Here is a 23,408-nt window from a genome sequence, read left to right on the forward strand (position 1 = left end):
GTTTTGATCATAACTAGGGTATCAGTTTTGGCCATTTTGGCCTTAAATAGGGTATGGGTTTTGTACTCTAGTCTTGAATTGGGTAATGTTGTTTAGAAGAAGCTACGTTTTCATCATTATTGATAAGACCATAAACAAAAGGCCTTCAAATATTATGTTTAGGGCAACTGTGCCAGCTACAATGGTGGTAAATAGGTTATCAAATTTTTGGTCTGGTCATAAATAGGGTAGGGAGAATTGCAGATTTTTGTCATAAATAGGGTAAGGGTTTTGGGGAGCTGGCCGCACTCCATGAGTGGTTCATAAATAAATCCTGGACAGAATTCAAATTTTATCCTTTAATTAGCTTTAAGCTGTAAATTATTACCTATTAATAATAAAATACAGGACATCTTCTGTGTTTCTATTCAACAATTGGACTATAGGGTCAAGAATTCTTTGAGGTGATAGTTTGAGGCTGTATCAACTGTATTATCACCTGATGGGAATCTTAAGCTAGCAATCCAATAATATTGTTAAGTAGAATTGTAATTAAATTTTCTTCAAACCGTGATTTACCATTGTTTCTTTATCAAACTTCATACTAAGGTGCAATCATACAAACTTGTAGTCATAATTAGTCAATTCGAATATTTTGAGATTTTAAAGTTATGTTCTGTATATCAAATTGACTCAACAAGAGATGCTGTGGGAACACAGGCTGCTGGTGATTGTTTTCACAGCTTTTTTAGTTCTTCCAAAGATCTGTTTACAACACCTAGCTCTGTAGCAATGGGCCCCTTGTTCATTATTTGATCAATGTTTAAATGGCATCAGTACCGTCCATCTTTTAAAGAAAGAATGAAAAATGACTGTCTCATACACATGCATCAAATAATTCACAAAGGTCAGTTGTGATTGCTCCATTGTGGCATTGTGGATGGGCTGAGAATTCTAGCTTGGTTTGATCTTAAAGTGATTGTTTGCCATTAATTTCCTCATGCATTCGGCTGAATTTGACCCTGCATGACTATTCATAACCCTCATTGTATAATCAAATGAGCAATATCCCTCTTTGTTTGAGTTTCCCTCAGTCATTCAATCACAGTGGGTTTTGCCGAGTTAATTTTCTCTTCTTTGTAAATTGATATTTCTGCTTTAAATTCTAAATCTAGGCATCATGTGACACTCGCCATGCCAAGAGTTGTCCCAGTTAGCCAAGCCAAAGTGTTTATATAAAGCAAAGTTGTCCTGCCTGTCAGGGTGCCAAGGCGTGACATGAGCCAAGGCTAGACAACTCGCCCACCCCTGTTGTCTTGCGGGCAAGACAGGTTCATAATCCTAAATGTAAATGGTTGGTTGAATTTTTAAAGAAATAAGTGAAAAGTTAGCTTGGCCAGGGGAACTCAGGAAAATGGTTATCTTAGGTACCCAAGACCATATAAATGGGCCCTAAGGCCATTCTGTGTTATTTCCACACTCCCTCTTCCTCTGTTGACATGAGCTTTAGACAGGGCTATAAAAGAGTTATTTCTGCACTTTTATCTTTACTGTTAGGTGGTAAATATTGACTTATTTAGTGAGTGTGGCTGGGGGGAGGGGGTGTGGATATAAAATGGAATATCTCTAGTCAGCTCTGGGCCCAAGTTGTGTGTTGTCCAACTGATTATGCGAAGTATACTTCCAAAATCTTTATGGGTCGGTGTTTGAGAGGATCATCTCATATGTTCATCACTACAGTGTAACCCCACCTTATGGCTAACCCATTCACATAGCCACCTTGTTATTACGGCCACTTTATTCTGACTTGAACAAAAGCTCAGTCAGTCGGTCATTTTCTTATTTAAAGAACCCCTTTAACCACACTGTTAATGTGGTCAGATTTTTGTGGCCCATTGGCAACCAGATTAGCAGAGTTCCACTGTAATTTAAAATTGTCAGTGTTGGTTGTTTTTAGAATATTTGTACCTCATATAGGTGAAAATGAATTTGAGCTATTACCCACAAAACAAAATTCTGGATCGTACATTTTAGGAGATCACGCATCACTTTCATAGTGAAGTAGCATAACTCTTTTATTTGGAGATTGGTTATCCCCTATCTCTGAAATTACCAAGGCTGATATCTCCATTATCATGCCATCAAAGCCATAATATTTTGACACCTACTGAATCAAACACAGTTTCCTTAAGCAGTAACAAGAGTCTTCCTTTGGTAAACCAAAATAGTACTTACTGCCAGGTGTTTTATTAAAGTATAACCCTTCCAGAAGCCTTCACAAAGTAATATCAGTTGCTAACAATTTTTTTTTGTGGCTGATTTAAATTTTGTAATAAATCATACTGAACTGGCCCAGGTTTAATATACATTTTGTTACATTTAGCTCACATGTTTTCAGTTTAAAGGAGAAGGTCACTCCAAAAAGCTTACTTTTTTTGTCTTCACTTACAGCAAGTGAATATTCAGCTTTTCCACCCACCAAAGGTTCAGCCTCTGAAGTGCCTGTTATCCTTAAGAACTTCGCTCAAAATTAAGAAGCGACTTTGAAGGCCACCATTTTGCAACTGTCTTGGCAGCCAGGCTGTGTTCATGTGACTTCATTCTGTCCAACTCAAAATTGGCGGGAAGGAGAAGAACCTGCAACTGACTTGGCATCTGTCACAAGGTCAACAAAATCGATTTTTTTTCCAATTGATTATCCTCTTCACTATCTTCAATTCTATTATTTTGGAGTTTAGAGCATGTCTAGCTCAAAATAATATGTCTCAAGAGCAGCCATAACCCAGAGTGGTAGTCAAAAGCTTGTGGGAAGCCATTAGGACAAAATCTCTTGGACGGAATGATGCCATGAAAACTTGGCCTAGGTGCTTCTTTGGAGGCGAACTTCATAAGGAAAACCTGCACTTTAGACGCTGAAACTTCTGTGAGTTGCTAACCTAAGTGCAAGGTTTTCATTAGCGTCTACATAAAATGTAATACATTTTTTGGAGTGACCTTCTCCTTTATACATGTATCCAAAAAAACAAAATATATATTATCCAAACTCAGTCATGTTACTAGTGTTAGTGTCTAATGAGTACCTGCAAAGAGATAGTTATACAATCATTCTAGCAACTCTCCTCAATATTCTGGGAGTCTCCCACCTACCATTTAGATCATCCACCCCAGACAAGTTTTGAACTATTGTCCAAATACAAGGGACCATAGGCTCCTAGGGACAGTGCTTAAAGTGCTACTATGATGAAATTTGCAGTTGTCCTCCATAATATGAGCATAACAGTTTTGTTACCATGGCAACATACTGGGTTTCAACCTTCCCTGATATAGGCTTTTCTGACCACCTTTGGCTTTCCATTTTGATATTTGCCAATGGTGCCTTATCAGCACAATCCAGGAAGCATATTAATATGCAAGGTTGAAGTCGTAGCCTTGTTTAATGTTTTTCAAGCTGAAAATCACTGAATTAGTGAAATCAGGTTGGAGGGGACTGGAAAAGAGTGAGTTGCCATGGGAAAATACAGGCTGTATATAATTTTTATAGCATAGGTGTGTTTCCTGTAGTTCTAACTTTAAGCCTACCAACCTGATGTAATATTGGGTTGAGTGTATGACAACATCAGTCAACTCATTTGCATATTTATATTTTTCAAACTGAAATATCTTTGGAACTGATGCACATATTCGCAAAAGGTAAACTGCATTTTAAATCTTTTGTGGAATGCTATGTGATACACCTGAAAATTCTGACTCAAGGGGTAAAAATTTAATGATAGAAGCACTTTAAAGCATTGAGTTGAATTTATGCTGTTGGCAAAATTTTACTGTAAGGTGTCGAAAGGAATTTGGAGGGGAATTTGGTGTGGTTATTGAATTGACAGAGGTTGGTTTTGTTATTATTGTCATTATCTTCTATATTTTTGAGGCAGAGTGGTTGTTGGCAAAAGCAAAACTGGCAACATCCTCACTGACCTGTGTTTAGATGTTTTTAGGTTTTTGTCTCTGACAGTGAAGGTCAATTTAAGTAGTTACACTGTCTTTACAATAATTAATAGCACATATGGATATTAATAGTATAGTTATATTTCAATATCCTCATACTAAAATTATAGTGATTTTATGGCTCAATTTCTACCTCTGCTTTAATTTGTTTAAACCAGTAATTTTTTAAACCAATTTAATTTTATCAAAGGGGATTTAGGGGGAATCTGAGAGCAACAATAAATCAGACCAACAAATATAAGGAAATTTGCAATGATTGCTTTCATGGCCTAGTGGAGATGAAGTGGACCAAAAAGTCAGAGATCTGATGTTTGAATCTTAAGGTCTGTCTACAAAATACAAAAAAGATTGTATTGTAGTATAGGAGTATTATGGTAAGTTATGTTGGGGGGTTGATATGGGATCCTGGCTGTACTGTTGTAGGGTAGGAATAGGGACTGAGGGGTGGGTGGTGTGCTTGTGATCGTTTTTAAAAACCACTCTGAAAGTGAAAACAAACTGATTTGAAAAATTTACAGTACAGGTAAAATTATTATACATGGTATCTTGTTTTTTTATAGGTGGTAAATGAGCAAATACCCGCAAGAGACCTGTCCAAGTGGGATTTCTTTTACTGATGATGGAAATCATAATAAAGATACAAAGCCACCTTGGTTTGATTTCTTCCTTGACAGTGAAGTGCAACCTAACCAAAAGTTGTGTTCTGTAAGAGGTTTACAAGTATTAAATGGAAAATTAAACTTTTATAAGTACTCCTCTCTCCAAAATATATTTGGTATGCTGTCGTACTGGCAAGAATATAATGTAGAAATTTTATGGGAAATGTTGCCACTTAAAAAATATGCAGCTCAGACACAATAACAATAATTCTCATCTCTGTGGTGTTTTCTTCAGTGTGAAAGTGTAAAAACGAATTCTACTACCCTACATGTAAGTTGAAGAATATAAGAACTCCTCTGAAAAAGTTTGTTTTTTTTTCTGTTCATTTTTTTTGTTGAACATTTATATTTTCCTATAAGCAGTTTCTTCACAACACATTGTAAGATAATAACTAGCCATAAAAAGGACGTTTTTATCTCAGAGATCATTTTCAAGATAAAAAAGTGATTTTTATTTATATTTTTTATTTTCTTTGGGCACAGACGTTTTGAGAATTTCCCTAAAAATATCACAAGATACAAAGGAACGGGCAAAAATAAAAGTTACGTTTTCATTATTAGTTTGAGTCTCCCTATGAACCTGCAAAGTATGGTCAATATTTTATACTGTTGTGGATAAAGTTATGCCCATTTTAATTCAAAATACAAATGGGAACTTACATTGATAATCACTCAATCCCTTGGCACTGTTTTGTTTTTCAATTGCCTTTTTCCACAAAACAAATTCAACATCCTTGTTACACAAGGAGGGGGAGGCAGGGGGTATTCTACATGGTTTTAAATAGGGAAGCTCCATCTCGAGGTCCAACCCCTTACCCTTTCACATACATTAGTGCCATTTTGACAGAAGAGGTGCCTCTTTTGTAGGATATTCATTGTAAAAGGGTACGCCTTTACAAGCCTTTTTAAGAATACTGCATCTCTTTTCTAAACCCAGCTTAGAAAGAAGTTCTAAAATGTCTTTTTGAACAATATAACAGAATCCACTCATTCTGGTTCAGTAGAGTAAATGAGAGATTATCAACATCATTTTAGAACAAGAAAAAGGGAAATACCTAAAAGACAGATTTTCCCTACCCTTTCATAGACCCGAATTCAACTTGTCAGAAATCCCTTACCCTTTAATAGTTAAACCTGGAGCCTGAAAACTTTTGAGCAGAGCGTCCCCATATATGTCATTACAGGGAGTCCTCCCAAGTCAGGAACTCTTAATAAGTAGTGATGAAGCTGGCTTTAAGACTAGTCTACTCAGGCAGCTTCAGTTTGTGAGTACAAACTTGTTGCTCTCAGTCAACGTCTAGTATGGAACCTTTTCTTCTCTGCTCTGGTCCAAGTTCACAGACACTACTAGCTAGCAATCACATTTACAACACTAACACTAACAATGTCACTCAAATTCTGGTTGTTCAGTTCCACTGCACCATGGTCACTCATCATTGTCAGACATGACTTCATTAGCTTGTAAAATTCTCTAGCCTGGCAGTGTGATTGTTGCTATTGCCTGTTCCCAGACTTTCTTTTATGGCTGGGTGTCGGGGCTTAAGATCGCGCATTGAAGAGTGATGAATTAAAATAACTGAACTCTATAAGAGAGAGTTGTCAGAATTGCTAGTGTTCTCTCAGTCCCTGGCACTGAAATGTCTATTATATAGAGAAAGCTGACTGAAAATAGGGCAAAATGTCTAAATAACCTTTCAAAATAAGTTGCAAATACATATGATAGTTAGGGATTAAAAGATAGGGAACTTGGTCTGTAAACAAGGCAAATAAACGGAATCGAAGAAATTAAAGGTGCATGCTTGACCTCATAGGATTGGGGAGGGAGGGGGGGTGTATTGAAACTTTATAGTGTCGCTGACATTTAACACTGTTGAAACAGAAAAATAAATTACATTATAACTGAAAAGAAAAAACAAAAAACAAAAAAAACACGAGATGCCCAGACTACTGAATCGCCCATAAAAATATCCCCTTGTTTATATTTAAGGGGTTCACGGCCTGCTTATGTACATGTTAAAGGAAGCGTTTACCATTATTAAGGGATTACCAAGGGAAAATTTAAGATACCAGTTTGAGTCACAAGCAAGAACAAGAATTTGAGTTAGTGTCGATCGGCAAGAAAGTTCCTCCCCGTTAAGAGTGTGGGTCTTACAATGTGATACGATTAACAGCTCTCCATTACCCTCAAGTGTTTGTCAATGGTAAATTTGAAAAAATGGGCTTCTGTTAAATAGGTTCTCCCACGGGTAGAAAACTGACATTGCGCTTTTCTCTCAGTGTAATGCCTACCTAACAGAACGGCGTCGACAAAACCTAGATCGGACCGGATCACGGATCGGATCACGGACCGGATCACGGATCGGATCACGGACCGGATCACTGATCGGATCACGGATCGGATCACGGATCGGATCACGGATCGGATCAAGGAAAAAAATTCAAAATGGAAAATTGAAGATTCAAAATTCAAAATTCAAAATTTTGTTGAGCAAATTACACTAGAGTGACTACTGTGAGCAGAACGCAGGAGCGTGGCAGAAGACTCCTGAAATTTTCGTATAGGCATCATCCAACAAAAATGACGTCACATCCGGTTTAAACTGCGCTTCGCGGCTCGTTTCACAAAGCGAGAAAATGGCGTTTCGATTACTCACGATCTCCCTCTATTTGTAAACCATCAGTTTCGTTTCATTTTATATTGAGGATGGAAAGATAATGTAGACACATTACTTCGACTTTTTAAGCAAAAATTTCGGGAAAAGAGAAAAGTTTATTATTGTTTTGAAGCAAAATAACGGAGAGCCTTCCGCCATCGTCGGGCGAATTTTACACATTTGCAAAACTGGTGTTGTTCCGACTTTTGGTTCTTGTTGTTCGTGATTTAGTGATAACAATAAGTGCAATAGCCTATAATGTTAACAACAACCTGGATGAAGTATTGCTGGCCATAGTTTGCACTGTGTACTACGGGAACATAATTAACAGAAGCCGTTTAGCTCCGAAAGTCACTGTCACCAGATCCTTTGTTGCTCTTGGTTCACGTGTATTTGTAGAAGAGACAAGCTGGATCGCATGCTGAAGGTCAGTATCCCACATTCCTACATCTCTCGTTGAAGATTGTTGTTTTCAGGAAGATACAGTACATATATATTGGTACTTTGGGGTCATCAGTCTCTTTCTTTTTGGTGAGTGCTTTTAAAGCGCCCAGTAAAAACTTGATTCACGGCATGGAAGCTCATGTCTCGCTGGATCGAAATTCGAGCAAGATTTTTAAGTTCTAGTCCTCTTTAAAAGTAATTAAATCAATTATTCAAATCCAAGCCATCAGAGGGAATATACCATTGAAGCTGCACTAAGTTAAGGTCCTGTTTAAGGACCTTCCCCTTTGAAAATTGTAGGGGTGTACTTTGAGGCAACACATGTCAGGTCCCATTTATATGGTCTCGGGTACCCGAGATAAGCCTCCCCCTGAGGCAACTTTATCAAGTGTTTGTTTGTGAAAATGTAACCCCTGCAGGCCGAGTAAAAGTTGACCCTGCATGATTTTTCGTAACTCTTATTGAATAATCAAATGTGCAACTATCCCTCTTTGTTTAAGTTTCCCTCAGTCATTTGATCACAGTGGGTTTTGCTGAGTTAATTTTCTCTTCTTTGATACAAATTGCTGCTTTAAATCTTAAATCTAGGTATTACGTGACACTCGCCATGCCAAGAGTTGTTCCAGTTAGGCGAGCCAAAGTGTTTATGTATAGTCAAAGAAAAGTTGTTGGTTACTTTACCTGCCAAGGCGAGTTAACTTGCCCGCCTGAATTGTCTCGCCCCCAAAGTCTGGTTCGTGAAAAGTGAAAAGTTAGCTCTGCCAGGGTAACTCGGGGAAAGGGTTGTCTCTGGCACACAAGAGCCAGTCTTTTATTTCCATTTTCCCTCTTCCTCTTCCACCTGATTTTAATGCAAAATATACTGCGCAAAATCTTTATGGGTACTGGTGTTTGAGAGTGTCATCTTTATCATTACTGTGGAATGTACCTCGCTTTACAGCCACTTCGTTATTATGGCCACTCTATTCTGGCTCAAACGAAAGCTCAGTCAGTCATTTTCTTATTTATTAATTATATAGTCAGATTTTTGTGGCCTGTTGGTGACCAGATTAACAGAATTCTGGCACATTGTAGGAGTAATTTATGCAATTTACAGTAAGCAACAGGCATCATTTTGTTAGTGAAGTCCCATGCATACATGCAACTCTTGATTATTTTGAGATTTTATCTTTATTATGTCATCAAGGCAATAATATTTTGATTCCTGCTCCAGCGGGACGGGGGGGGGGGGGGGACTCTCCTCTATGTGCTATATATAGCTACGTGCGGTGCCAAAGGGTATGGTTATTCAGCCTTTTTGGTCATAAATACTCTAGGGTAAGGATTTTGCCCTCTAGTCTTTAATTTGGTATGATTTTAGGATAAGCTACCTCAATTTTCATCATTATCAATAAGACCATCAACAAAAGTCCTTCAAAACTTATGTTTAGGGCAACTGTAGCAGTCACAACAGTCATAAATGGGGTAGGGAAAATCGTAGACTATGGTCATGGGGTTTAACTTTTGTGAAGAGGGCCGCACTGACCCCCACCCAATTTTTCTGGGATGTACCAAACACATTTTCTTAGCAGTTACTACAGTCTTGCTTTAGTAAATCAAAATAGTACTTGCTGCCAGGTACTTTATGAAAGTATAACCCCTCCAGAAGCCTTCACAAAGTACATGTAATATCAGGTGCTAACAATAATTTTTTTTTGTGGCTGATTAAAATTTAGTATTAAATTGTACTGAACTGGTGCAGATTTAATATACATTATATTTTGTCACACTTAGTTCACTTATTTTAAGACTACTCAGCAGCAACTAGTACCTCTTGTATGACCATTCAGTAACAGTATATTCCAAAAAAAAAATACACGTATATGCATTGCTATCCTGCCTGGAAGAGTGTGTAGAGAGAGCACACAGTGCAGTGCCCCACTGTGTGTCTTTTGTTAGGTATAATAATCTTAAATTTAGAAGACTCATATTTTTTTTTTAGAATTCATCAAAAAGTTGATTTCTTGACAACTCTCCTTTAGCTGTGTCACTTCATAATAAATTAGCAGTTTGGTATGTTGTAACATAGAACTTTAATTAATTAAGTTATCGCACTGGTATCACAGAGGTCATGGGTTGGAATCCAGTTCACACCTAATTTTTTTTTCAGGCTATAATTTCACCTTGCTTAAGTTGTGTATAGTTGCAATGATCAATCATGTCTTTATAAGTTAATCAATGCATATGTCCCACTGACTTATACTTTAACATTTTATCTTAAAGTTTGTTTATTTGTTTTATTGTGTGGTTCTAGAAAATGTCCATACCCACTCCAAGGAGATTATTGGAAATTCCAAGGATGGGGAGGGTCTCAAAAGCCAAAATTTTAAAGAAAAGTATTAATCAAAATTGGAATTTCCATAGCGATGGGATGGGAAGATCTCTGTTTAACAAATACATAAATAATATATACAGACCCATTATCTAATGTGAAGACTGTGCAACAATTATCCTGGCCAACGAGTTGCCAAGGTGTAGCATCCTTGTTATCAATTTCAAGTACCAAATTAAAGAAGATCAGCATGTTAGATGGGAGAGGGAAATTTTTCAAAATATCATAAACTAAAAATATATATATATTTTCCAAACTCAATCATGTTAGTATTGTTAGGGTCTATTTATTTATTTATTATTTATGTATTTATTTATTTATTTATTAATGAATACCTATAAAGAGATAGTCATACATTCTTGAAAATATTCTGGGAGTCTCCCACATACCATTTAGATCATCCAGTCCCCCAGGAAAGTTATGAAATTTATTGTCCAAGTAAACTACTGAACCATGCATAGGCTCCAGTGGGGACGATGCTATTATGATGCAATTTGCAGATGTGCTACATAATATGAGCTTAACAGTTTTGTTACCATGGCAACAGACTGCATTTCAGACCTCTGATATTCTAAGCTTTTCTGGCCACCTTTGGAGTTGCATTTTGATATTTGCCAATGGTGCTTCATCTGCATGATCCAGCAAGCGTATTAAATAGTAAGGTCGAAGTCATGGCCTTGATTAATGTTTTTCAAGCTGAAAATCACTGCATTGTTGAAATTGGGTTAGAGGGGACTGGAAAGGATTGAGTTGCCAATTGGGAACATATTTTTTGTAGCCATATTAGTCTGTTTTTGTAGAACTATAAGGCTACCAAGTTTCAATGATCTCTGCTGTATATATGGTCTGCACTTGATGTAACATTGGGTTTGGTGTATGACATCATCAGTCCTCTCATTTGCATATATTTTATACATTTTAAACTTAGATATCTCCAGAACTAATGCAGATATTTGCAAAGGTAAACAGCATTTGTAATCTATGGTGGAATTCTATTTGATACTCCTAAAAATTCTGAATCAAGGGGTAAAAATGTGATGACAGTAGCATGCCAAATCATTGAGTTGAATTTATGCTGCTGACATTTACATGTACTGTAAGGTGTTGAAGAGAATTTTGGAGGGGAATTTGTGTGTGTTTATTGAATTGCCAAAGGTTGGTTGGTTGGTTTTGTTATTGATTTGTCATTATCTTCCATGTATTTTTTTTTTAAAGCAGAGTGGTGGGTGGCAGAAGCAAAACTGGCAATATTCTCACTTACCTCACAGTGTTTCTAAAGTCATGTTTTTAGTGCAGAGTGCACTATTGGGATGGTTATGGGGGTTGCCTGCCGCTAAGGAACTAAGGCACTCTGGCGCTTTGGCCCTATGGCGCTAAGGTGTAAACTTTAATGTTTGTTTAATTAATTAATTTCAATTAATTAATTAGTCTAGAGGCAAGGAAGTAGTGGGAGTAGGGTGGGAAAGGTACATGTGTACTCTACGCAAAACACATTCCATCGCCGTCGCTTAACTTTGAACATCGCAAAGCTATATATTTGTTTCAGGTAACCCCTTGCTCTCCTTGTGGTACCATTCTCCTTAGAACAAAACTAATTTGCCCTAAACGCATGCGTAGATTAGTTAGGGTTCGTGACTTCTATATTAGGTGAAGGATACATTGCATACGGAATCACGCACAAATGTTGAGTGGTTTTCCTTATGGTAGAGCTCAACATGTAAGACGCATGCGTTCTAGCATTGTTAGTGTTATACACTATCTTTGCACGCAGTATTTTATATATCGTGTCATGTGACCAAGGACGCAGTTATTTTTCAGGTAGCGCCAATTGTCCCTTTTTATTGCAAAAGTGAAACGTTACTGTGGCTGCGTAGCTTTAAGAATTACAAACAGGTCGGTTCAACAAATATCATCTGCTGTTTTCAATCTACAATAGTGTGCTTGTCAGGGTTCAAATATATTGCTTCTCCTTAGCGACTTGTTTATTTCTTGCCATAATTGTGTCTGTAAGAGGGACCAAAAAGTTCTCAAGTTAGTGGCTTTAATACTCCGCAAATTGTAAATTTGTAACAAAAGAAACCAGGAAAATGCTCAAATATTGCTGCAGACGCCGTGGCACCTAATGAAAGTTCAAATTAATTTAATCAGTCTTTGAGGAGACTCATTCATATCGGCCAAGTAGCGCTGTTTATCTTCAATACTTTTCGTTGAAAAGCTTCTCAGCCATCAATATCGTTGTGTGTTAATTTTGAATTGTTTTATTGTTAACAACAAAGGTGGCAACAGAAAAAGAAAGTGGTATTTCGTGACTATCTGATAATTAAATTAGTTCTTGTTCATCGGTAAAAATTTGCATTTTTAGTAAAACATCGTCTCTGTTCCGTTTCTTCATCACTACATCAGATATTTAACTTTCTTTCATTTATCTCCAAAAAACAAGGACATCTTCCGTATGTTTTGGAGAAAACAGGGGTTTCATATTACATGGCTTTGCGAGGAAAACAAAAGTATCAAGTTACAAAGTTGGCGTGAAGAGCTAAATTGTCACGTTTGCTGCTTCAGCGTATTGTTGAATTTAAAATGAACGAAAATCAACTTAAAGCACCAGTAGTAATTAATTTGTGCGTAATGTTTGGGCCTTGAATGAAAATACAACCTTGAAACATACACACTGCAAAGGGGAAAAGCCGTAGCAGACTACCAAGGTAGACACAAACCGGAAGTGAACCGAGCAGGGGTGAGTACTTATGGGACTACTGTATCAGAGCTATCAATTGCGCTCTGCACTATCTGAGATTGTCTCACTAGTTAGGTTTTTGTGGTCAATCTATTAGTAGCTGCACTGTCTTAAATTACAATAGAAAAGATGTGATATTAATTGTGTAAGTTATACTTTGGTATTGTTCATACCAAAATTATAGTAATTTTCTGGTTCAATGTTTGCCTCTGCATTAATTTGATTAAACTACTGTAGTTTAAATTTTTAACCAAATTTAATTCTGGGAATCTGAGAGCAATAGTAAACTAGACCAACAAATATACGGAAATCTGCCACCATTGCTTTCATGGTTGAGTGGAGATAAATCTAAGTAAGACCAAAATTACAAAAAAAATTACTGATTTAATGTGATTATGGAAATGTTGGAGGGTTGAAATGGGATCCTGGCTATGGGAGAGTAGGAAATGGGGCTAAGGGGGGTGGGTGGTGTGCTTGTAAATTTAAGAACCTCTCTGAAAGTGAAAACAAACTGTAGGTTTGAAAAGTTTAAAGCGGAGGTAAAAATTATACTTTAATATATCGTGTTTATTAAGGTGGTAAATGAGCAAATACCCACTTACGGTGAGTCATTGAAACAAGGACATAATTTATGTTTGTCTTTTCTTAGGTGGTTACCTCCTGGCATATACACCCCACACACGCATACAATGATATGATTTAGATGATGCAACCTGCTTTCCCATGTTTTAAACATACACGTAAGAGTATCAGTGGACCAGTGTATAAGTGTGATTTCTCCACTGATAATGAGAATTATAATAAAGATACAAAGCCACTCTGGTGTGATTTATTTAATTATTCCTTAACAGTAAAGTGAACCAGTTAAACCAAAGGTTGCACTCTGTAAGATCAGGTGTACAAGAACTAAATAGAAAATTTCACTACATCAATTTTATCAATTAAGTAAACTTCTCTGCAAAATATACTTGGTATGTTGTTGTACTGGTAAGAATATAATTTGGAAATTTTTTTATGGGAAATGTGATGAATGAGCTGGCTTTAAGACTGGTCTTAGCCAGCTTCTTCAGTTTTTTAGCACAAACCTGTTGCTCTCTGTCAATTTCTAGAATGAAACCTTTTCTTTGCTGATCTGGTCCAAGTTCACAGACACTAGCATCACTCTCATGACACTGACTCTATCAGTGTCACTCGCAGTCTGATTCTTCAGTTTCACTGCACCATACTTCATCATCACTCATCATTGTTAGACATGAGTTCATTAGCTTGTAAAATTCACCAGCCTGGCAGTGCCACTGTTGCTATTGCCTGCTCCCAGACTTCCTTTTACGGCTAGATGTAGGGGCATGAAATTTCACTACTGTTTACGAACAATTTGCTTAGTTGGTATATTGAAAGAGTGATGAATTACTGAAAATTGTCAGTATTGCTAGTGCTCTCTCACTCCCTTAGCAATTGAAATATCTTTATGTAAGATTACATAGAGAAAGCACACTGAAATATAATGCACAATTTTTTAGTAACCTTTCAAAATGGGTTGCCAATATGGTAGGGATTAATAGATAAGGAACTTTGTCTGCAAACAGGGCAAATGAGAGGGTTTGAAGAACTAAAAGGTGCATGCTTGACCTCAGTGGTGGTGGTGGGGGGGGGGGGGGTATTGGAACTTAACGTTGCTGACGTTTAACAGTGTTGAAATGGAAAACTAAATTTGATTATAAATGAGAAAAAACCACGACATGTCCAAATTACTTAATCGCCGTTAAAACTAATCCTCTTGATTTTTTTAAGGGGTTCACAGCCTGCCTGTAACGAAGCGTTTATCAATTAAAGGATTGCTTAGGGAAAACATATCTTGTTTAAGGTTCTTAACCAATCGTAACATATTTTATGGCATCAGTTTGAGTCATGAGCAAACACATGAGTTTGTGTTAAGTGTCGATCGGCAAGAAAGTTCTGCAAAGCGCGTTATGTGTGTTGGTCTATTCTTGCAGTGATACGATAAACAGCACTCAAATACTCTCGAGCGTTGGCAACAGTAAATTTTAAAAAATGCGCTTCTGTTAATAAGGTTCCCCCACGTCTAGAAACCTGGCATTGTGCATTTTTCGTAGTGTGATGCCTAGCTAAGAGAATAGGATATTTGAATTGAGTGGAACTTACCTAGAATTCATTATTTCCACACAAACGATGACTCCTGTGGAATTCAGCGAGGAAGAAATGGTGACACTTCGTAAAAAACACGCCTTTCAAAACAGCGTGTTTTTGAATAAATAATTACCCTGTCCTTCAAACAAACTGATATGACCAGGAAGAAGACAAAATTTTGTTTATCGTGGCCAAATAACACGTTAAAAGTATCCGGCCGATTGCAAAATATTGCCATTTTACTTACTGAGAGAACGATTATGCCATATTCAAATTTGATTTTGCCGCTCAGTGCTCTTTTTTACCGGATGTGACGTCATATTTTGTTGGATGATTCAGATGCACAAAAAGTGCCAGGCGTCGCAGAGTGTTCTCCCCCGCCCCTGATCCAGACATATATGTATTTTACCAAAGAAAACAACTATCTTAAGTTTGTAATGTCAAAATTACCAATCATGACAACTAGGCTAACACCATTAAGGCATCATGGCAGGCGGATTGACAGTGTTTGGAAATTGCGCTCTTACGCTGGCGCTTTGAAAGAAAACCCCATCAACCTATACATTTTCTGAAAGCTTAATGTAATAGTACTGTTATAGAATACAATCATATCTTTGAAATTTTCTAAAAAATTATTGTCGCAGTGGGATCAAAAGAAATACCCAGAAACACTGCTTCCCTTAAACTGGTTTGCTTACGCACGTGAATTATCAGAGCGGCGCGATTAACATCTGAAATGTTTCCTCACACATCACCCTCAAAAAGAGTGTCGGCGATTTTCCAGATGTGGGTTGGGTTTTTTTCTACACCCTTCTAAAGTTTGATATTTTCCATGCGGACATTTCCTTCTACTAAAGAGTCCATAACTTTGAAACGGAAGTGAAATTAAATAAAGCCCAACACCCTTCTTTTGGAGGGGGCATCCTAGAACGTACCTGCCAATTTTCAGCCAATTCCGTCAGAAGACGTCAGCAAATGAATTTAAAATGTTCATCCTTATATGCAGTTTTATTTTGCTGAGAAAATGATTAAAAAACCTTTAATGAGATTGGTATGATTAAGTGTTAAAAATCCCCTCCGCACTGACAGATGTCAGCATGGATCAGTCTACGAGAACAATGGCTTATGCCAACTTGAAATAAACAGACCTCTACAATTCTGGCGCGGAAACCTGTTGCAGTGAAATCATCCGAGAAGCAATTAAGTAACAAGAGCTTTATACAGGTTTGTATTTAAACTACTGTGATTTCTTTTGCTTAGAAGATTTCGTCAGCAGCATTGGTATTATGTTGCTCAAGCTTGGGCTTCTTCATTCTCCAGGCATTGCTTGAAACCATGCCTCCTGAAGCCAAAAGAGGAAATCTCGACATCTTCATCTGCGCTTGACTCTCTCGTTGTAGAAGTTTTGGAATTTTGTCCATTCTCCAGCAATTTCGTGCGACTAGCACTTGTTGAAGTTTATCCTTCAGTTCCATTTGCGGGACTAGTGTCCTCGAGTTCCTTCAACCACTCTTCTCACGGTTACAGTGTGACCGTGGGTCGCTCAGAGCCAAAGATCTTGTTCAACACTGAACCTGTGGGTTCCACCAGATTTTCGCCTCTTCAGCTTCTTCAAAGACGAAAAATTCTCGAGAAATTTTCTTGCATTTTCGTCCTGGTGCTTGTGATGAAAGAACCAGATCGAGAACAGTTCACGTGCACAAATGAAATATCACACTGCAGTTCGCTTTACACATGAAAACTGGCAGTGAATTTTATTTAGAGGTGGCAACGAGCCATATATAAGGGGTTAGTGAGATTCAAAAATAGTTTTTCTCCTTATCTTAAAAAGTTAAAAAGCTTTTCTTCCCATTCTTTTTGCAAAATATTTATCTCAGTCTTCTCAATTTGAAGAGCAAAACAAGATTTTTCACATTTTTCGTAAAAATTCACCTACCATGATATCTTAACACTAACTGGTAAAAGTTTCAATTGGTTTTTATTTATGCATTGTACTATAAAAGGTATTGTATCACAGGATGATTAATGGTGCACGTCTATGAATACAAAAGCAAGGCATAAGTTGTGAATAAGCAATGAACCATTTAAAGAAGCACTTTGCATCTTATATAATCAGTGCTCATATAAATGGTCCAGTTCGTGTCTTATGTAAGCAGTGGCTTGTGTAAGCCATGGCTTATTTTCATCGTATAAATGGCCCTATTGTAGCAACCTTCAAATTAATAGCAAGAGTTTATTGTTCATAGCAGGTTAGTTCAGATTATATCTTCTGATCAACATAACAATTTTAATGCCAGGATATCTTGCTATTCACAGAATGATTTGGAAAATTAAATAAGAAAATTAATAAACAATTAGTTTAAAAACAAACTGTTTAATTAGGATAATAAGCTATAATAAGATATCTAAAGGAATGTCAAATGCTGAGGATGCGATGTACAAATCGTTCAGTGGAAAATGAAGACTGCGGACTACGGACTGCAGACTAGGGGTAAAATGCAGACTGCTGCAGCCCAGGAATAAAATGCAGACTGTAGACTACAGACTTCTTAAGTATTATTTCCATTATTTTTTAAGTTATTTCCATTATCGCGTGCTGACCTTTAACAGAATTATTCACTCAGGTTAATTGCAGTGAAAGTCTGCACTCCGGTTAGCCTGAATATCACTCCGGTTGACAGCCTGCATATAACTCAGGTTAGCCTAAATAACGCTCCGGTTAGCCTGTTTACAAGTAGCTCTCAATGATGGAATCGAACAGTAACACGATTCAGTTAAAAGGTGTACAGTCTGCATTTTATCCCTCGTCTGCAGTCTGCAATTTACCTTCAGTCTGCATTTTACCCCCAGTCTGCAGTCCGCAGTATTCGTTTTACACATACTGATATACAAATCAGGAAATTCTGCTCTTCTAACTCTATTAGCTTTTTACTTTGCTCTTCAAAACAATATAAAATGATACATGATACTTACAAGTCTTACTTGAGGAGCAGACGGAAGAAAAATTCCTGCCATCCTTAAGCTCCGTCATACTTTTTCCATAGGAAACCAAAGGCTACGTCCTGTAAAATTTTATGGAGATCAGGAACTGAAATTGATCAGATATCAACAGGAGCCATAATCGGGGACGGAGACCGTAAGCGCGCGCCATTTCTAGTATTGGGGTTGTCCCCATGATATGGGACAATAATTCTATTTTTAGAACAAATTGCGCCATCGCCTGCGGCACACGCGCGTACATGCTGCGAGAATTTTTGCGGATGTCGCGCGGGGGAAATGGCGTCCGAAATTCCCGAAATTTTTCATGTTTTTGGCCCACAACTCAACGCGTTTACGTCTGTTGGAATTTTGCTTAAGTATTTTCGTCGTAAGCTGCTCCAGTTTGAGTGAAGTAAGACAGTGTCGAATTTAGGTATGTTCCGCTGTAAGCTTATATATATCGCTGACCAAGTTGTGTCCCGACGGATGCTTCTTTTACATGAGCTGTATATTACTCCACTTTAAATTTCACATATGTTGAAGGTTAACCGCTTTTCCATTACACAGCAAAAAGCTAGCTGGATATATTTAGATATAGCAGAGCTTCAGGACTTCATAGTTTCCTAGTTCCTCTTGCCACACGCTTGCGAGGAATTTGTCAGTCTATCGCGACCGAAAAGTAAAACAAAATAATTGCAAGTTTGAGTTTCGCTTGAATTGTATGCAACGCTTGATGTTTCATCAAGGCCCAATAACTTTACGTCCGTAGATACTGCTCAGTTTTATTCGTGTAAAAATCCAGTAAATTCTCTGTTGTCGATGAATGAGAGCGTCCGCCGATGCGTGTTTTGTACAGTCAGTAAACATGACAAATTGTACTTCCGCCGCACTTTCGTGTGAGAGCGTACATCGAACTCAAACAATAACTCTACAGTTTTTAGATATGTTTAAGATTGATAAATGTTTGAGAACATATTAAAAGCCAAGTTGAAAATATGTGAATAAAGCAGAAATAATCAGCAAAGTTACGATGACGCTTTCTTTAATCAACTTGGAATAACGATTTCGATTTGGTTGATCGAGTTATCAAAACTCCTTGTCTATTTTCATTTTCGCAGTGTAAAACTTCACTATGCTTATGTTGAAGAAACACACATGATGTTAGTAGCCTTTTTTGCGTTCATGAAATTTGTTACAGCATCTCAGCACAAAAGATAACGAAAGAAATCTTTGTCAAGATTTGTTGACAATTGAAAACACCGACTCGGACTTGAAAGTGCACGAGCTGCACTATGCAAATGGGCTAATTGTACGCGTCAGACTTTCCTTTCAAAAACTTTTGCAAACTCACCAAACAAGCAGAAACAATAAGAAACCATCAAAACAGGTTTTTGTTATGACGAACCATTGTCTGAGAAACTCACAAATTAACTCGATACCAGAGTAGAGAGTTTTCTTGCTATATTCTTAAGTCAGAACAAACGCAAAAACATACGCGTAAGCTCACAACTAGCGTGAGCAGATCTTATTATTCATTCCAAGCGCGAGATTGAAGTCTTGTTTTCGACCCTGAAAAACCTACCTTTTCCGTTAGCTCAGAGCATAAAACTACATATAACCGCCCTGGTTCGTATTCCCTGCCTTATTCCCTGCCATCAATGTGAAAAATACGCAAGAGAATCTCTCATCTCTCACCATTTGATCACGCAACGTGACAACATCCACGCGAGAGCCCCCGACATGTGCGTGAATCCACGCGGATATATGACGTCAGGATGGCGCAATTTGTTCTAAAAATAGAAAAATTGTCCCATATAATAGGTGCACGCGAATCCCGAGACTTACGGTCTCCGTCCCCGATTATGGCTCCTGATATCAATCAATGTATGAGTAATTCACTGAATAAAGATAATCAGTGTCATTTTTTTTTTCTCATCCTGGGGTGAAGCGTTATTTGAAAGAATTTACAGAGTTAAGATGTAAGCTTGTTTACTCACATAAATTTCTCATCACTGAACTCAAAATGTAAGATCTGCCGATTCTCTTGCTGCAAACTAATTAGGCACACTTTCCGATATTTACCGCGAGAAGCTGACTTCAGAAACTTTAGAAAGATTCCTTCAGAAACCACTGAAAACGCCGGCCGGAAGCAAGCCTCATGTCGCAGTGGCTTGTGGGACCGTTAGAACTGTACACCCCCCGTGAATAAGCTCTTGGGAACTTCGCACCGGATTGGCTGAGAAAATGATATTTAACGAGTTAAAGAAACACGAGTGGACGTGGAAGTTTGGGAGAACGAGAAATGTTGTGGGAACACGAGCCACATGCGAGTGTTTCCACAGCTTTTTTGAGTTCTCCCTAACTTTGACAAGTGTTTCTGTAACTCGATAGAAACACGGAGAACATGTTTTCAATTTCTTGTCAGGCTTGTTAACTTTGATTATCAAAATGTAAATTCTCTTTGCTCGCACCATCATTACGTCCACAGCTCGTGCTAGTTCTGTGTTTCTATCGAGTTTTAGTATAAATCTACTAACGTTCTATCACGAATGCCGTTCTCTGATTGGCTACGCTACTCACGTTCTATTTCTGTGATAGATAGTGAGTAGCGTAGCAGTGTGCGCTGGGGGCCGCTTCTTTGTGTTTTCGAAAGTGTCTGTGAAGAGGATTTAGATGAAAGTTTTGAACGACTAGTAGATTTATACTAAAACAATTAGATTATTCGCTGTCGATTTCTATGCGTGATAGTTGACGAGGGCCCACGCGATAGAAATCTCGAGCTCATAGTCTAATTGTTTAATAGAAACACGATTTTTAACCAATCAGCGCGTATTTTCTTAGGACTGTGTTATGATAAGTTGGTTGTCCTGTGTAAGGTATTGTCACGTGATCTTGAGGATCACGTGTGGTGTAAAAGTACTGCAATGAACTCTTGAAGTTGAAGCGAGCAGATGTGTATTTTCTCGTACTCATAACAGACTGTTTTCTAAACAAACAATCGTAACAATGGATCATGGCTTCTGCAATGGATCCAATGAAATTAGAGGTTCTAGAGAGCTTCATGACAACAGTGATATTCGTTGATAAATTCTGACAGGTTGTACATGAACAGTTAACAAATTGACGTCAGGTTTTTCTTGCGTCTTTCCTGTTATTGAGTGGATCCGCAGACTACTCTGACTTGATACTTTCAAAATAATTTATTTAGATATAAAACAACTCTGTGGGACAGTTTTAGAACCACGTGAAAGGACTTCGCAGTCTGACTTCAAAAATGAGCTTTTCGAGGCCACATGCCACAATAGTTAATGAATAACTAGCCCCTAAGTGTAAAAAGTGGTGTTCAAACATACTTATGAATGGTTCGAGAAGCATGGAATTAAGTTCATCCTGGTGACAAACCTCTGAAAGCAGTGTTTTGAGGGCTCTTTTCTTCGAAATTGTGTCTTTTACCAATCTTGAAAATTTGACAACATTCGGTTCAAACCCAATGGAGATATCGTGCTTGAAATATTGGTGATCTGTCTATTTGGTTATTTGCTTGAGAAATAAAGCTTTACAGTTTTCCTACGGTCTGTGAGAACCTAAGTTAGCCCTGTGAATATACAGGGGAGGGGCAGAGCCATGGGAGGGGGTGAATAGAAAGGTTTTACATACATGTTCATGCCACTGAATAACCGAATACACACCGCTCGTAGAAATGTTAACCAAGTTATAAGGGGCGTATAAGATGGTAGAGGAAACAGTGTTCAGGAATATGATGAAAAATTCTCATAAGTACACATCTTTAAAGCTTCCCTATAAAGTGTAATTAAAATGTACTGAATTGAATCCATTTTGTAAGTACTTTTGAACCGAGTACTTTTTCACAGGTGGCAGTTGTCGAGGGACGGTTTCAAATAGTCTATTATTATTATTATTATTATTATTATTATTATTATTATTATTATTGAATACAACCGTTTTCTCAATACAAATCCTTGCATTCTATTGTTGCGTAACGCCAACATGGTACAGATACTCGAGCTTGGACTACCCATGATTTCTCAGTTATCAGTTCCCTGTTTCACTATTTGAATGCTATTTCAAATATCTCACTTTTAATTTATTCATTTCTCCTGGTGACCCCACGAAAGTGAAAGTTAAGAGGCAGATGCTATTTTGCTTTTACCTGACATGAAACATCCGATTTGAGTAATTGAATTCTCGGGCGGGCTTAAGTCTCTGCAATTTCTTCTTAACTATAGGTGAAAGTGTTATCATGCTGAGGTTTTCACGTAGGGGCCAAACCACCCCCCTAATGTTTCATGAAGGCTATATTTGCTTGGTTTATGTATTTCTGAACAAAGTTTGGCAGATGAGCTTTCTTTGTTCTCCAGTTTATTTTAATTTGGAAGTTGTGACAAAATGTCAGATTATGACGTCATAATTGATGACGTCACCAAAACGTGCTATAATTTTTTGTAAAATCTGATGTAAAGATTATGTCATTGGAAAGGCCTTGACTTGAGGAGTAAAATGCCGGAAACCGTTTTTTGCTATGATGATTACTTTTTGAGATATGGTAAATTAAATATTTTTTGTTGTCCCCCCCCCGGAATTTGCTTAACCATACTGTCCTTCTTAAGTCAGTCTCTCTGGTTTATTTTTTTCAGTTTTATTCTAGGAAGGCTAATAATCTAGAAAAATAGATAGCTTGATGTTGTCAAAAATCGTATGGTTTAAGAAATTTGATTTTCGGCTTTGTTAGGATAGTATTAACAGTAAAAAAACGGGTGACGTCACTGGTTATGACGTAACAAAACTAATTTTAACGCAATAACACTAGAGGGATAATGTTTTATTCCGATTTTCTTCTTTATTTTTGCTTTAGTCATCTGGCACATCACATGTGCAACATAGCTGCATTTGCTGGAACAAAATTACGGCTCCAATTTGGGATTTTTCTCAAGGGGGGACCCCATATTTTGGAGAGTTATTTTTCATATTTAAAAATGCCATATTTCATTCAATTTTTGTGATATGGACAAAATTCTTTCAGGTTTCAACTCCCCTTGATGTGCTCTTTCGAACACATTGTAAAAAATATGCATATTAAAAAATTCAAAAGTGGCAAAAAACATGACGTCATCACTGTGACGTCACAACTTTGACATTTACTGACATTTTTCACGTAAATATAATTGGCAGTAGGTCTCCTGCTCATCTGCCAAGTTTGGTGTAGAAAGAGTCAATACTTTTTAAGTAACATTTGGGGGATGGTTTGGCCCCTACATGTTTTTTGGTAACTTAATGTTTTCTTTAATCTTGTTAATTGTTCGAATGTTAAGCGGAAACATTCTGCAAGTTTCGTTTGGTGCATTTTGCGTCACTGACGTAATATTAGAATAGTTTTTGATTTGTACTTTTGGTAATGTACTTGACAATGGATACTGAAC

General features: G+C 37.4%; 1 protein-coding gene and 1 long non-coding RNA gene across 2 annotated transcripts in view; one reads left to right on the top strand and one right to left on the bottom strand.

Annotated features, from left to right (window-relative positions):
- The window catches only part of LOC145491344 (uncharacterized), a 515,242-nt gene that overhangs the window by 118,335 nt on the left and 373,499 nt on the right, over window positions 1–23,408 (bottom strand). The window lies entirely within an intron of this gene.
- Window positions 599–6,569, top strand: LOC145491415 (uncharacterized). Its single transcript, XR_014049828.1, has 2 exons — window positions 599–1,310; window positions 4,539–6,569. It is a non-coding gene; the product is annotated as an uncharacterized LOC145491415 (long non-coding RNA).

The sequence above is a fragment of the Orbicella franksi genome, chromosome 6 (genome assembly GCF_964199315.1).
Source record: "Orbicella franksi chromosome 6, jaOrbFran1.1, whole genome shotgun sequence".
Lineage (NCBI taxonomy): Eukaryota > Metazoa > Cnidaria > Anthozoa > Scleractinia > Merulinidae > Orbicella > Orbicella franksi.